The sequence below is a fragment of the Danio aesculapii genome, chromosome 8 (genome assembly GCF_903798145.1).
Source record: "Danio aesculapii chromosome 8, fDanAes4.1, whole genome shotgun sequence".
Classification (NCBI taxonomy): domain Eukaryota; kingdom Metazoa; phylum Chordata; class Actinopteri; order Cypriniformes; family Danionidae; genus Danio; species Danio aesculapii.
This window is the reverse complement of record NC_079442.1, coordinates 35992487-36006556: the sequence shown is the minus strand read 5'-3', so window position 1 is coordinate 36006556 and position 14070 is coordinate 35992487.

Below are 14070 nucleotides of genomic sequence, written 5' to 3'. Positions count from 1 at the left end.
GGAGAGAATCAGCATATTCTCAGCGTAAATTCCAAACTACAGCTGAACAAATCATTTAAATCAGGTTAGTGACATCGATCTCTCACTTTTATATATTGTAGTGCTTCATTTATACCACAGAAACTGGTAGTGTTTGCTTTGCTCTGGCTTTTTCTTGCTTAATTATTATGATATGCTGATTGCAACAGAGAAATACTGGGATGTCTCTGTAGACTTATGGCATTTCATGCCGTTCAGCCTTAAAATCTTAAAATGTGAGCAAAAATCACCTGTTTTGTCATCACTTTAGACATTGCTCTAGAGAATCATTCAAAAACTAGCTCTGAAGGGACGTTGGTGAAGTAGCAATGGTTTCTGCAGATGTAAATGAATGGCAGAAGAAAGTAGTTCGTCTTACAAAAGGGTTTTTGAGACTTTGTGTTTGATTTTCTTTTTTATACCCACGATTATGCCATCAAACGGTTGTATAAATGCAATATCACATGAGTAGCATTGCGATATGTCTGTATATCGGCACTGGTAGGGGACACTAAGGCACTTGTCCTGCGGCCTCAAGCCAACGCACGCCTCCACCAGTGACGATATACAGCCTTATCGCACTGCTACTTGGGTGATATTGCTCATATTATATTATATTATATTATATTATATTATATTATATTATATTATATTATATTATATTATATTATATTAAAATTGTTAATAATTCTAAAAAATATTTATTTATGTATTCATTTAATATCGTGCCAAATCATCACCCGATTTTAAACGCCTACATTTTGGGTAGAAAAAAGTGCAACCAGACTGGGTCAGAGGTCAACCTGTACAACACTTCCAACTTGCCATCTTAATCCCTTGTTTGTGTGTGTGTGCGTGTCTCTGTGTGTATACGTGTGTGTGTAGGTGTTTGTCGTGTGGGTTATGACTATCCAGGCTAATAGGGTCAGTGCTGTAGGCAAATATTCCTGTGGTCCTTCCCTCTCTCTCTCTCCCCCTCTATCTCACTCTCTTCAACAGCTGTGAACTTGAACTCTTATTTACCTACGTGTGTTGAATTACACACTGCAGTTAAACACAAACACACACACACACACTTACAAAGGCTCACTCAGCAGTGAAGATCTGGTGTGCTACAGACTTTCTATAGATTACTCGCATAAAGAAGAGATATTCTGATGCTTTAGTTCGTTTTGAGGGCATCTCATAATGTATTTCTTGTTCAATGGCATAGACAGAAGTATTGGCGCAGTAATGGTTTACTTGCGTATTATTTCAAGACAATTTGCCTCAAAAGATATCTACTGTAAATATGACATAAGACTGTTTAAGTCTTAGCGTTTCAGCCAAATACGGTAGTTTTACTCTGTGTGTGCTAGTTTAAGTCGTGACGTCTCTCTTGGAACATATTGGTCTTGATCCAAATTATTTTACAGTAGTGTACACCTTGTATTACTCATGTTGGTGTGACCAAATGTCCCCACAAGTATAGCAATACTAGTCAATTTCGAGCCTCATTAAAGTCACACGTAACGTAGTATTTTTAAAGTGTAAAAATGCCGATTTCAAAAGAAGGTTGAGTTTTGGGGTAGTTTTTGTGTAGAGGGGTACGGTTTGTACAGTATACAATTATTACGACTATGGAAAGTGCTCATAAAGATAGCTGTACAAGTGTGTGTGTGCTGGGTAACAGCAGTGTAGTTTGCCGGTGTCAGCTTACACATCCAGGTCTGACCACAGCAGGCTTCAGCTGTGCTTGGCTCGGAACTGACTTGAGGACGCAAAAGATGAAGTAAGACAGGAAGAGCAGGGAGGAGAGAGGAAGAACGGTCACGAAAAAGATGAGGAGAGCGAAGCAGGAGGTCTTGGAGAGGTGAACTAAACGAGTGTGGACTTGAGGAACGAGCTAAAGAGAGTTGTAGCTGGACTGAAGAGGTGGGCAAGGAAGGGTTAAGCGTTCGACTGGTGCAGCACAACAGGAAGGCTGTTCTTGGGCCCGACTCCAAACAGATGTTCAATTGTTTCAGAGCTGTGCTTACACTGTTGGACTGCGTTCCAGCACTCAAGGGAGGAGGAGGGGCTGAAAAACTCAGAGAACCAGCTGCGGATGAGAGACGAAGAGAGAGAGAGAGAGAGAGAGAGGTGTGGGAGGCTGAAACGCAGTTTTTTTTCCTTCAACAAAAAAAGGCATGTGTGTGTTCCAAAAAAACATTACCCCCAGGGAAGAGGGTAGGACAGAGAGATTCAAGCTTTTTTTTTCCTGCATAAACAGCACTTTGAAGTGGGCGACGGAGGCTGGGGAGCCGCTGCATATGCAAACAGCTTCAGTGTCAGAGCTGCGGTGCAGATCTGCTGCTCCCCCGAGGCCTGATCTGCTGCTCCACTGGTGTCTCACCTCTCACCTGCTTTACTACTCCATTATTCCCACAACATGTCATGACCGATCCTACAAGGAAATGTCAGCTTTCATTTGCGTAACATTTCAGTCCAAAAGAGAGAGGAAATTGTATTTAGCAAGAATCTGCAGGGTCGTCGTGGAATCAAAAAAAACATAACAAAACAAATCTAATTGTAAAAACGCCTCATAAATCACACAGAATGAAGTTTAATGAATATGTAAAAATGCTTATTGTTTCCTGTGAGAGTTGAGTTTAGGGGTAGTGTTGGGGTAGAGGGATTGAAAATGCAGTTTGTAGAGTATAAAAATCATTACGTTTATGGGGCGATGGTTCTCTGTTCTTCCTTCACTTTTGTCAACTGGTGAAGTTTGTTCCTCGCCACTGGTTTGCTTGGTTAGGGACTTATGGAGCTGCGCATTGTTGGATTTGATCTTTAGTGTTTTGTGACATTTATAGCAAATAGCAATAGCAAACCACATGCATCCAATCAATTCTAGATGGAAAAATGCTTAATTCAGACAAAAATTTTAACACATTTTTTTTCTTGTTTTAGAAGCCATTAAGGTTACACAACATCACTATAGGGAAGACATATAGAGAACACATATTATAATATAGGACGTGTCCCTGCTGAAACCTGAATGCATGATATGCCAGAGGTGGTCAAGTTTGGTCCTGGGGAGCCACAGTCCTGCAGAGTTGAGCTACAGCCCTACTCAAACACTCCTGTACTGGTTTATACTTCTGCGTGGAGTGATCAGTGCGACCCACAGTGCATGCTTTGTGTGTTGCTGTATGGAAAGCCAAATGGGTCAAATTGTGCCTATTACCAAACACGTGTCATCCTCAAAACGCAGTGCATTTCTACTTCTGTGTGCTGTTTGTGTTGTTCTGCAATAACACTTCCAAAATGCTGGCTGGCAGTGAGGTTTTTATGTTCCTCTGTGTCCTTCACTGGTGTTTTATTTTTTTCTTAACGATACCTTAATGTACAAGTGGTTCAAACTCGCTCATTCAGAGGCGGGAACCGGATCATAAGGTAAACACAAAACAAAACTTTCCATCTGGAGCTCCTTCACAGGACTCGACACTTGTGAACACTCGCCCCAGTGGGTTTGCGCGGCTCTCGGTCCCGCCCACACTCGTCAGCGCTATCAAGCCGACCAATCACAGAGCTTGTGCTACTCGTCGTTGCAATGTTTAGTTACATTTTTTAAGAGGTGCGTCAAGGCTATGGCAAGGGCTATGCGACCAGTGCAGAAGTATAAATCAGCTAGGTTACTGCAGAACTACAGGCAGGTGAGTTTTAACCAAGGTTGGATCAAAATTCTGCAGGCCTGCATCTCTCCAGGACTGAACTTGGCCACCTCTGTAATATGCTGACCAGCCAAAGCAAATCTAGAGCAGAAAATTGCAAAGGTTGAGAAGAAATTGAGAAGAACAAACCCACAAAGTAAAGCTCAACCATGAAAGAAAAATTAATTCAGCTGTGGTAGTAGCACCAGCAGGATGTGAAGGAGAACTGTTACTTCACCAAATACAAGAAAAAAGCTGAGTGGCCAATGTTATCATGCTAACATTTATATTTATCCAGGGCTCAAAGTTGACACTTCCCAGGATAATTAGATAAGTAGCATGATTTAAAGTCAATAATAGCTGTGAATGTTTGATTGTATTACATTGAATTTTAAAATGATACCGGATTATATATTAATGGTAACAAGGTTAAGCAAATCGATGCACACACAGCTTGTTTTCATGAGAGACTCATGGAGAAATCAAAACAGCACACATATAAACATTCGTTCATTTTCTTTTCAGCTTAGTCCCTTTTTTAATGTCGCCACAGCGGAATGAACCGCCACACATATAAACAATTTAATGAAAAATTATCTAAAGTTATTAATATTGAACCACTTACATTTTAGACACAATATTGTCAAGGAAATAGTTCCAAACAAAGCAGCTGAGCATAAAAGGAAAAAACAGTAGAAGCCAAAGCATCAAATGTTCCATGTCGCTAAGCAACCCACTGACTGGCTTGGCCAATCAAATTAAAGAACCTCCATATATAATGAAGATTTAAATAGTGAAGGACATTTTAAATTTTTTTGATGACTTTTTCAGACAGTAATAATCATAATAATAACAACAATATATATTTTTATAGTTTTTACTATTATTTTAATTACATTTATTAAGGTTTTTATACCCTTAAATGCATAACAATACTGTTTTTAAATAAATTTGATGAAATATTCAATGGATACTAGTACAATTCAATGTATACTGGTTATTTTACTAGTTAAATTATTAAAATATTTTATCATTATTGTTAATAATAATACTTATTACTATTAATACTACTACAACAACAACAGCAACTACTACTACTACTACTACTACTACTACTACTAATAATAATAATAATAATAATAATAATAATAATTATTATTATTATTGTTATTATTAATAATAATAAATAATTGAAATTTCACTTATTAGGTTTTTATACCATAAAATACATAGTAATACTTGTGTTTAATAAATTTACATTGTACTAGTATCTATTGAATATGTCATCAATGTATACTAGTCATTTTACTAGTTAAATTATTAACATATGTTATTAGTAATAAAAATAATAATTATTATTAATAAATAATTTAAATTTCACTTATTATGTTTTTTATACCATAAAATAGTAAAACGAGCATTTAAATAACTTTGATGAAATATTCACAGTTGGCCTTTACATAAATGCTCATATCTGTATGTAACTGACGGCATTATCAGTGGCACAGTGGGTAGCATGATCGCCTCACAGCAAGAAGGTCGCTGGTTCGAGCCTCGGCTGGGTCAGTTGGAGTTTCTGTATGGAGTTTGCATGTTCTCCCGGTGTTCGTGTGGGTTTCCTCCGAGGGTGCTCCGGTTTCCCCACAAGTCCAGAGACGTGGTATAGGTGAATTGGGTAGGCTAAATTTTCTATAATATATGTGTGTGAATGAGTGTGTATAGATGTTTCCCAGTGATGGGTTGCGGCTGGAAGGGCATCCGCTGCGCAAAAACATATGCTGGATAAGTTGGCGGTTCATTTCACTGTAGCGGCCCCAGATTAATAGAGGGACTAAGCTGAAAAGAAAATGAATGAATGAATATTGAATTAAAATCAAATCATTCAATGCATTAAGTAGCCTAATGTCCTTTTAACACCAAAAAACAGTCAACTGTAAACTTTTATTTTGTTTAACACTAGACATACATTGTCAACATGAATGATATGGTAATAGATTTCCACAGTGGGTGTTCAGTACTGTACATTTTGTGTGTCTGACCTTGTGAGAGCAAATCTTAAAGTGCATTAAGGCAGAGCAGGCAGTATCACCCTGTGGCAATGGAGAGCAAATCTCAGTGTTTATTTACACCACTGCGTCACACATGCACACACCACAAATACACACTAGGTTGTATTTCACAACCACATGAAAAAGAGCCAAGGCGAAACAATGGCTGGCCGGACTGAAGTTAATTACCCACATAAGACCAGCGCTGACCTCACCCGAAAACTGCCTACAGCTAGCAGAACGTTAACTCACTCATACGTACACCATGATCTTTACACACACACACAGACACACACACACACACACACACACACACACAAAACACATACACGAGACATCATCATAGCCTTGGTCTCTTGAACTCATGGCAGAAGTGCAGTTTTCTCCATTGACTCTCAGAGCGTAATAAACACATAACCTTCCTGCTCTAAACAAACAAATCTGCTCTGAGGAATAAAATATATCACTTGAAATAGGTCTGTGCTGAAAGCAGATTTACCTTTTCATGGTTGGTTTTATGGTTTCAAGATGAACTGAATGGTTTTCACTGAATCTTGCATTATTTATAGCCATGTTAATTATCATTTCAAGTGTGTTGTTGATTCCAGGTTATAAGGTGCAAACTACCTGTAGTCAATAGCAATATGACAACAGTACATGACGATATTGGCAATGTTAAACTTGAACAGTCAAATTCTAGTCACGTTGCTACTTTTAAGATACCAGTTAGGTACCTGTATTTACAGTATAAAAACTGGGTAATGAGCTGCCTGTACTTTTTCTGTTATTCTATGGTTTTACTTCCATAAATGTGTGAATTGTTGGAAACCTGTTCGAAAACAGTTCTGTAATTTAATTTGATGATTCTGTAGTTGTAGAGCGTGCAGTATCAATAAAATAAAAGTCACTTAAATTACCTTTCATAACAGTTTAAATACGCCTTAAAGAGCACTTTTCAATAATGTCAAAATAAAGTTGCGGTTATTGCTTTTTAAAGTATTATGTCCTAATATTTTATCAGATTTTAAAGTAATATTCTATTTATTTATTGACTATCAATTCCATATTAAAAGCAGTGGTTCACTACGATATCATATTTTAAACTTTAGTTGGTGTGTAATGTAGCTGTGTGAACATAAACAGCATCTCTGAATACGCTCACATTTTCAATGCAAAGGGAGACGTTGGCTTTAACAGAGTTGTCTTAGCAAAGTCTACAGGGAGCAAAGTTTGGGCACTACAAAAAAATACATCCGGGTTAATGAGATCATAAACCCTTCAGGTTACGTGCATTCACCATGTGCATACACCCTGCGCAGCGAAGGGGCGTGGCCAGAGGTGCTGTTATGTTATAGCAGAGAAAGCTAAAATGGCGTCCAAGTGCTGCTATTTTCGCAGAGCGTGTTCCGTTTCTGTATTTGGGCTTCCAAAGGGCATAAAAGAGAGAAGTGCTTACAATTTAATTTTAATTATGTTCCAGAGAATTATACAATTTTAAAAAGAGATATTGCTGTAGCATTTGACAAAGGACAGCTTCCGGAATCTCTCCCAGTTTAGTGCTGGATTTGGCTAAAAACTTCTCAAAAGAGGAGCAGCTTCAACCATAATAGAAGAAGCTGTGGACTGTGAGCCACAACCTGTAAGTATTTTTATTTGTTAAAATTGATCTATTACATGCACAGCTTCTAGTGTTAAGGGTATGTTGTAGCAAGAATGTAAACAAGGATGTAAACAACGGGAAATGCCATTTGGCACTGTTAACAATTTAGCTACAAATTCATATTTATCAAACCCCTGTAAACAGCCACAATCTTCAGCAACACTGCAGTGTCTCTATGCAGCAGCTTTCTCTGCGTTATATTAAAGAGCCCATATTATGGGTTTTTGAAAATGCCCTTCCATGTAGTGTGTAACACAGCTCTAAGTGAAGTGAAATATCCAGCTAAGGCTTAAATCTGTAAGTGTACAGTGTTTAAAACTATTGATTCATCTATAAAAGAGTCGACTCATAGTGCTTCAAACGAGTCGTCTTGATAACGAGTCATTAGGTGTTTCGCGATGACGCAGCTACGAAACACAAGTAGTTGGGCGCGCAAACCCGGGAGATTTGAAACCTGCGGCCCCGCCCACTAACAGAAAAAAAAGTCACACACACACACACACACACACACAGACAGACACCGGTCGAATGAAGTCACGCTGTGCAGATGGATATTATTGAGTCTAATTAAAGAGGAAACCTCAGCATTATAGCCCAGCCTTGAGCAGTTCTGAGTGCTTCTGAAAACTATATGCTTTCAAAGAAGACTTCATCAGTTTGTTAAAGGAAGGATCAGTGAAGACTGTCTGAACATGGATCAGTGGATCATGGATCAGTTTCTTCCCCCATTTCACCAGTGTAAGTATGTGCGATTAAAATTATTGCCTCGTTTACTCTATCTTGCAAATGATGTATTTAGTTGTGTTTTGTTACTTGTAACCGTGTGTGCTGTATCAGGTTAACTCTTTATATTCTCATATCGCGTGTAAAGCCACGTTGAAAACGCGACGCGTGCCGCTTTGATTACGGATCGTCAGCTGTTTACACACATGCAACGGTCAAGTAATGTGTGTGTGTGTGTGTGTGTGTGTCTCCCCGTGTGTGTAACGCACAGGTATTCGCGGATATAACTGAGCGCCGCGCCGCCTCAATTCAGCCGCTCATTTATGGACGCGCCGGCCCTGTGTGTGTGTGTCTCCTCGTGCGTGTAACGCACGGGTAGTCGCGGATATAACTGAGCGCCGCGCCGCGCCGCCTCAATTCAGCCGCTCCTTTATGAACGCGCCGGCCCTGTGTGTGTGTGTGTGTGTAACGCACGGGTATTCGCGGATATAACCGAGCGCCGCGCCGCCTCAATTCAGCCGCTCATTTATGGACGCGCCGGCCCTGTGTGTGTGTGTCTCCTCGTGTGTGCAACGCACGGGTATTCGCGGATATAACTGAGCGCCGCGCCACCTCAATTCAGCCGCTCCTTTATGGACGCGCCGGCCCTGTGTGTGTGTGTGTGTAACGCACGGGTATTCGCGGATATAACTGAGCGCCGCGCCCTCTCTATTCAGCCGCTCATTTATGGACGCGCAGGCCCTTTGTGTGTGTGTGTGTGAAAAGAGTAAGAAGACTGTGGCTAGGAGATCTCCTCGCCAGTTCTTGGACTTTTTGCTCAATAAAATAGTTCGTCGTCAGTATTTTCTAGTCCATCGTCTGTGTTTACATTCACCCACTGGCAGCCAAAATCCACTATGAAGCGTGTGTGCACTGTGACTACTTTTATATTGTAGATTAGCAGCTGGGCTTTTCACTCTGTCTCGCGCTGAAGCCTGTCACTGTCGACCAATCGCAGCAGGCTGCCATTGGTCCAATCAGCGCAGATTAGCTTCGCGCTGAGGATGGGTTTGGGAACAAATGAATCGCTGAACGATTCATATGGGAGTCGCTGGGATAATCAGGTAAAAATAAATGCAGATTATAAGACCATCAAAGTGTTGTTTGACCTTGCATGCATATTAGACTGTTGTTGGAGACCCTTACAACCTAAATATGACCCTATTTCATGTATAATATGGGCTCTTTAAAAAATAAAAATATATTAAATAAAATATATTAAAGTTAAATGTAATGGATTTACATTAACTTACTGTAAAATACAAATGTGTAATTTACACAAATAATTGACAAAATTATACAGTAATATGTAATAAATATGAAACTTATAGTCTCTTCTGTGACAACTAATGAAACTGAAAATAACTTTGCAATTCACCAAAATGCCGTTTGACAAGTTTTTGTATCATTACAAGGTTTTTGTATAATAATTACAATGACAAACCCAGACAATATGTTGTTTTAAACTACTAAAATGCCAAAAGTCACTTTATTAAACTATTAAAATAATCAGAGCAGAGATCACAGTCCAAAACTATTCAAGAGAATAAATAAATGCAAAACACCCGTGAATCATGTGACAAGCAACTTTAACACCCGATTCACACAGGGCTTCAGCGTCTATGCTTGATGGAGGGCATGTCTGAAGTTGGGGCTGACGCGATCGTCATTACAGCATCTGCCAATGAAGTTAGTTTACAAACGGGTACTGTCTGAGCTGGTGTATGAAGCGGTGCATAAAACGATCTGATTGGTTGACGCTTTCGGTGGCATTTCCGTTTAACTTTTTCTATTTTCGTTGAAAAGTTGAGAAATTTCTGGACAATTCAATTCGGCCATGCTCGACGTCACCCATTTAAAGTGAATGGAAAAAGTGGATGTTGATGCCCCGTGTCAATGGGGTGTAACATCTTTTGTATGGTGTAGTAGTTTATAGTCATCACCTGAACCAACACTCTTAAAAAAAACTTTGTCCACTGCAAATAACCTTTTTCTGAAATGTAATAATTATTTGGATGTTAAATGTTATTTAATTCCTCAACTACAATGTCCTCAATTACAATGTTATTTACACTAAGAAACAAACGAACAGAAAAGAAAAGAAACAATTCTTTTTTTTCAAGAATTGTTCACTGCAAACTCTCTATCGGAACCTTAATTAGTGTTATTAGACTGATTTCACGTGGCCGTCATTAAAAAAGCGAAATCGAGGCTGCGTTGGGAGGAAACCCAGAAGTATCGCCTGAGTCACACAGGAATGCTGTGTACCTGGCTGTATATCTTATCAGCAAAGGGAAAGCGACACAAATTTATCATTTCATTATCAATTTCATTTATCATTTAAAATCATTTATTAATTGAAAGTGAAAATAAAAAGGGATATCATTTTCAGCTAAGTTAAGGGAAATGGCACTAGTTAGCTAACGTTTTCGTACCCAAACACGTTTTAGATGCTATTTATCAAACTCAAGTTAATGAACTGATTCTTTCACTATATTAGACCTGTCTCGATACTGAATTTCGGTACAAAAAATTTATAAAAACCATCAATTTCCTACTAACATTTAAGCACTGTTGAACGCAACGCCGCTGATTTGCCATAGTGTTCACCGGTGCTCAACAGAAATGACTGTGATTGGCCATGGAGGTCATCAGTTCACTGCACTTCACTGATGTTTACCGAGTGCAAACACAGACGAACGATCCGCTAATAATTCGACTGATATTTGTGGTTTTAAAATGCTCCAGTCTTCGTGTATCTGTGTTAGAACTCAGTGAACTGATGACCTTCACGGCCAATCACACTTATTTTTGTTGAGCACTGGTGAATACTAAGGCAAATCAGCTGTTTAAGAACGCATTTAGCGTCGCTTAAATGTTAGCGGGAAATGGACCTTCATAAAACTTCAGTACCGGGACAACACTATTACAGACAACACGAGGGTGTGCTACAGAGGACTGCATTGTTTTATCACTCACCGGGTTACATAGGCTGAAGCAGGGAAGCCCCCACTGTGTTTACCTGGTGCCATGAACTGAAGCCTAGGAGTATAATTAAGCGTATTACTCTTAAAGAGATTGTGATGTTGTTTGATGCCTAATATGCTTTTAATTGTTTAAATTAAACTTAACTGATTGATATTAAAGTGATGTTTACACCATATCTGCGTTTTGAAATCGCGGCAACAGCATGTTGTTGCAATGTTTACAGTGCTGCTATACTTCTGGGTTTCTTCCCACCACAGCCTCGCTTTCATGTTTTAAAATGGCGGCCGCGTGAAACAAGCGTATTAAGAGTGAAGCTTATTTATATTATATGATTAGCTGCTGTTCAATAATTGTGACAGCATTGACTGAACTGGTAGGGATGTAGGTTAACTGACTGCTTTAGGTTTTTATGGCCTTGATTCTCCTGCAGGGGAGCTCATATCCTCCTTCAAAGCCTGTCTGTGGAATCTCCTGCTCTGTGGCCTGCTGTCTGGCAGCAGTCCATTGTAGTGACACATTCTTGGAAGATATGAATTTAGATTTACACTAAACTGATGCACCAAGAGAGACCGTGGCCGTATTAAACCCAGTAAATCAAGCAGGGAAATCCGATACTTACGTCTTCACAGCTCCCTTGGAGGGATTGACCACTGGTTCGATGAAATCACGGCAGTGTTTTGTGAACCTTGAACCTGTGAGTCACACAGACACAAACATCCTGATTGCCTGATTATTGAAGGTTACTCGACCAGGCCAGATATGCCATTGAACAGGTGGCGTGTTTGTCAAGGGTGTGTGTGTGTGCGCCGGTGTGTGTGTAAAATGATTCATTCTGACTCAAAGTTTGTGTTTGAGCAGCAGACCGAGCGGCTGGCATCTTGAGGAGGTGTATCAGAGAGTGTTCTGTGTACCGACTGAATTAACCCTGAGTCACAAAGCAGTCTGGGATTGAGACAGAGCCATAAAAGAGCCATCTGATAAGCTTTAATGAAAAAGCTCTGGAAAACTGTGCCTCAAGACAAGAGGTCTAAGGCTTTGTTTCCGCCCGTTTGTTCGGTAATCAGCTGAGATGCACTGCTGTTTCTACCTGGTATTAACATGCGCTGAAATGAATCTCTGGTGGCCACTTGAGTTTGGATTTTGTGACTAGTGATGGCAAGTTTGGATCATTTTACTGACTCTGACCTTAGAGATTCATCCCCTTCAGTGAGTTCATTCATTCATTTTCTTTTTGGCTTAGTCCCTTCATTAATCCGGGGTCGCCACAGCGGAATGAACGGCCACCTTATCCAGCACATGTTTTACGCACATTCACTCACACGCATACACTACGGACAATTTAGCTTACCCAATTTAGCTTACCCAATTCACCTGTACCGCATTCAGTGGACTGTGGCGGAAACCGGAGCACCCGGAGGAAACCCACGCGAGCGCAGGGAGAACATGCAAACTCCACACAGAAACGCCAACTGGCCCAGCCGAGCTCGAACCAGCGACCTTCTTGCTGTGAAGCGACAGCACTACCTACTGCGCCACTGCGTCGCCCCCTTTATTGAGTTTGCTAAAAAATTATTAAATGTTAATTGCTTCCAAACACATCTACAACTAGTCCACACGTTGATCACACTTCAAACAAGTCTAGAATGTTAACAGAAGAATCTTTGAGAAAATCGATTTAAGAAATAATCATTCATTGTTTATCTGGGTCTTTTGTTTGTGATTAACTCAGTTCACCTTTTGAGTCTTCGGTTTTTTGAGTCATTTGTTCATCACGAGACAGAGTGTAAAGCAGAGATGCCCAAACTTGGGCCCGCGAGCCAAAGTTGGCTCATTGTAACCTTTGATTTGGCCTGCCATCCTATCTCAGAAGAGAGGGAGATTTTTGGGGAGGGTTGGGGTTAATGATTTTAAAACACGTTGTCATTTCTAATATAACACAACCTTTTATTTGTTAGTTTTATTTTTAAGCTACAAAAAACAAACTTGAATTGAATGTTATAAATGAAGGCAGGAAGCTGTCCATAATGTTATAAATGGAATTTTTATGTTTTCATTATAATATGTTCATTATAACGTAAATAAGATATATAATGGATTACTTGATATTCTTAAAGTAATGTTTTGTATTTATTTTTAAATAAATAAGGGACATTATTAATGGAAACTTTGTAATACAGCTTGATATATTTACCTTTGGCCCATGGCCTTCAATAAAGTTTGTTTTTTGGCTCTTCAAAAGAAAAAGTTTGGGCACCCCTGGTGTAAAGAGATTACTCAAAACCAAGGACTAAAGAAATGGACAGATCAAATTTTTTTCAGCTCTGACTGCATTTAATTGGCTTCTGTCTTTCACGTGATGAACGAACTACTCAAATCAAGAACTCGATAGATGAACGGATCAAATATTATTCCAACCATGACTATGATTGGCTTCTGTCTTTCACATGATGAAAGAATTACTCAAATGCGATTGAAGATTCAAAAAAAGAACTAATCTTCTACCCCACCTGCAATGTAAAATACCCACACACGTGTGCATGTGAGAATGAAGGAATCACCCTGAGAAGATTCATCAATCTCGAGTCACAAAAAAGATTTGTTCAAAATGATTTAAACAGATTCCAAATTAACGAATCGTTCAAAAATGACCCATCACTACTTGTCACTCTCCACATCACTTTTGCGGCAACACACTGAATAAATCCATGTTATTTGGCTTACAAATGAAAAGGAAAGTAAGCGAATGAAAAGAATTTAGATTGCATCTCTGAATTTTATCATAATCTGTGTGTTTTGATGCAACAGTACAACACGGTATGAATATTTTGTTCTATTTTATATCTCTCTCTCTTTACAGTAGCTCTCTTTAGCTCATGCTGTAGTAGGTAAATAACGAGAGGTAAACAGATCTGCATAGATG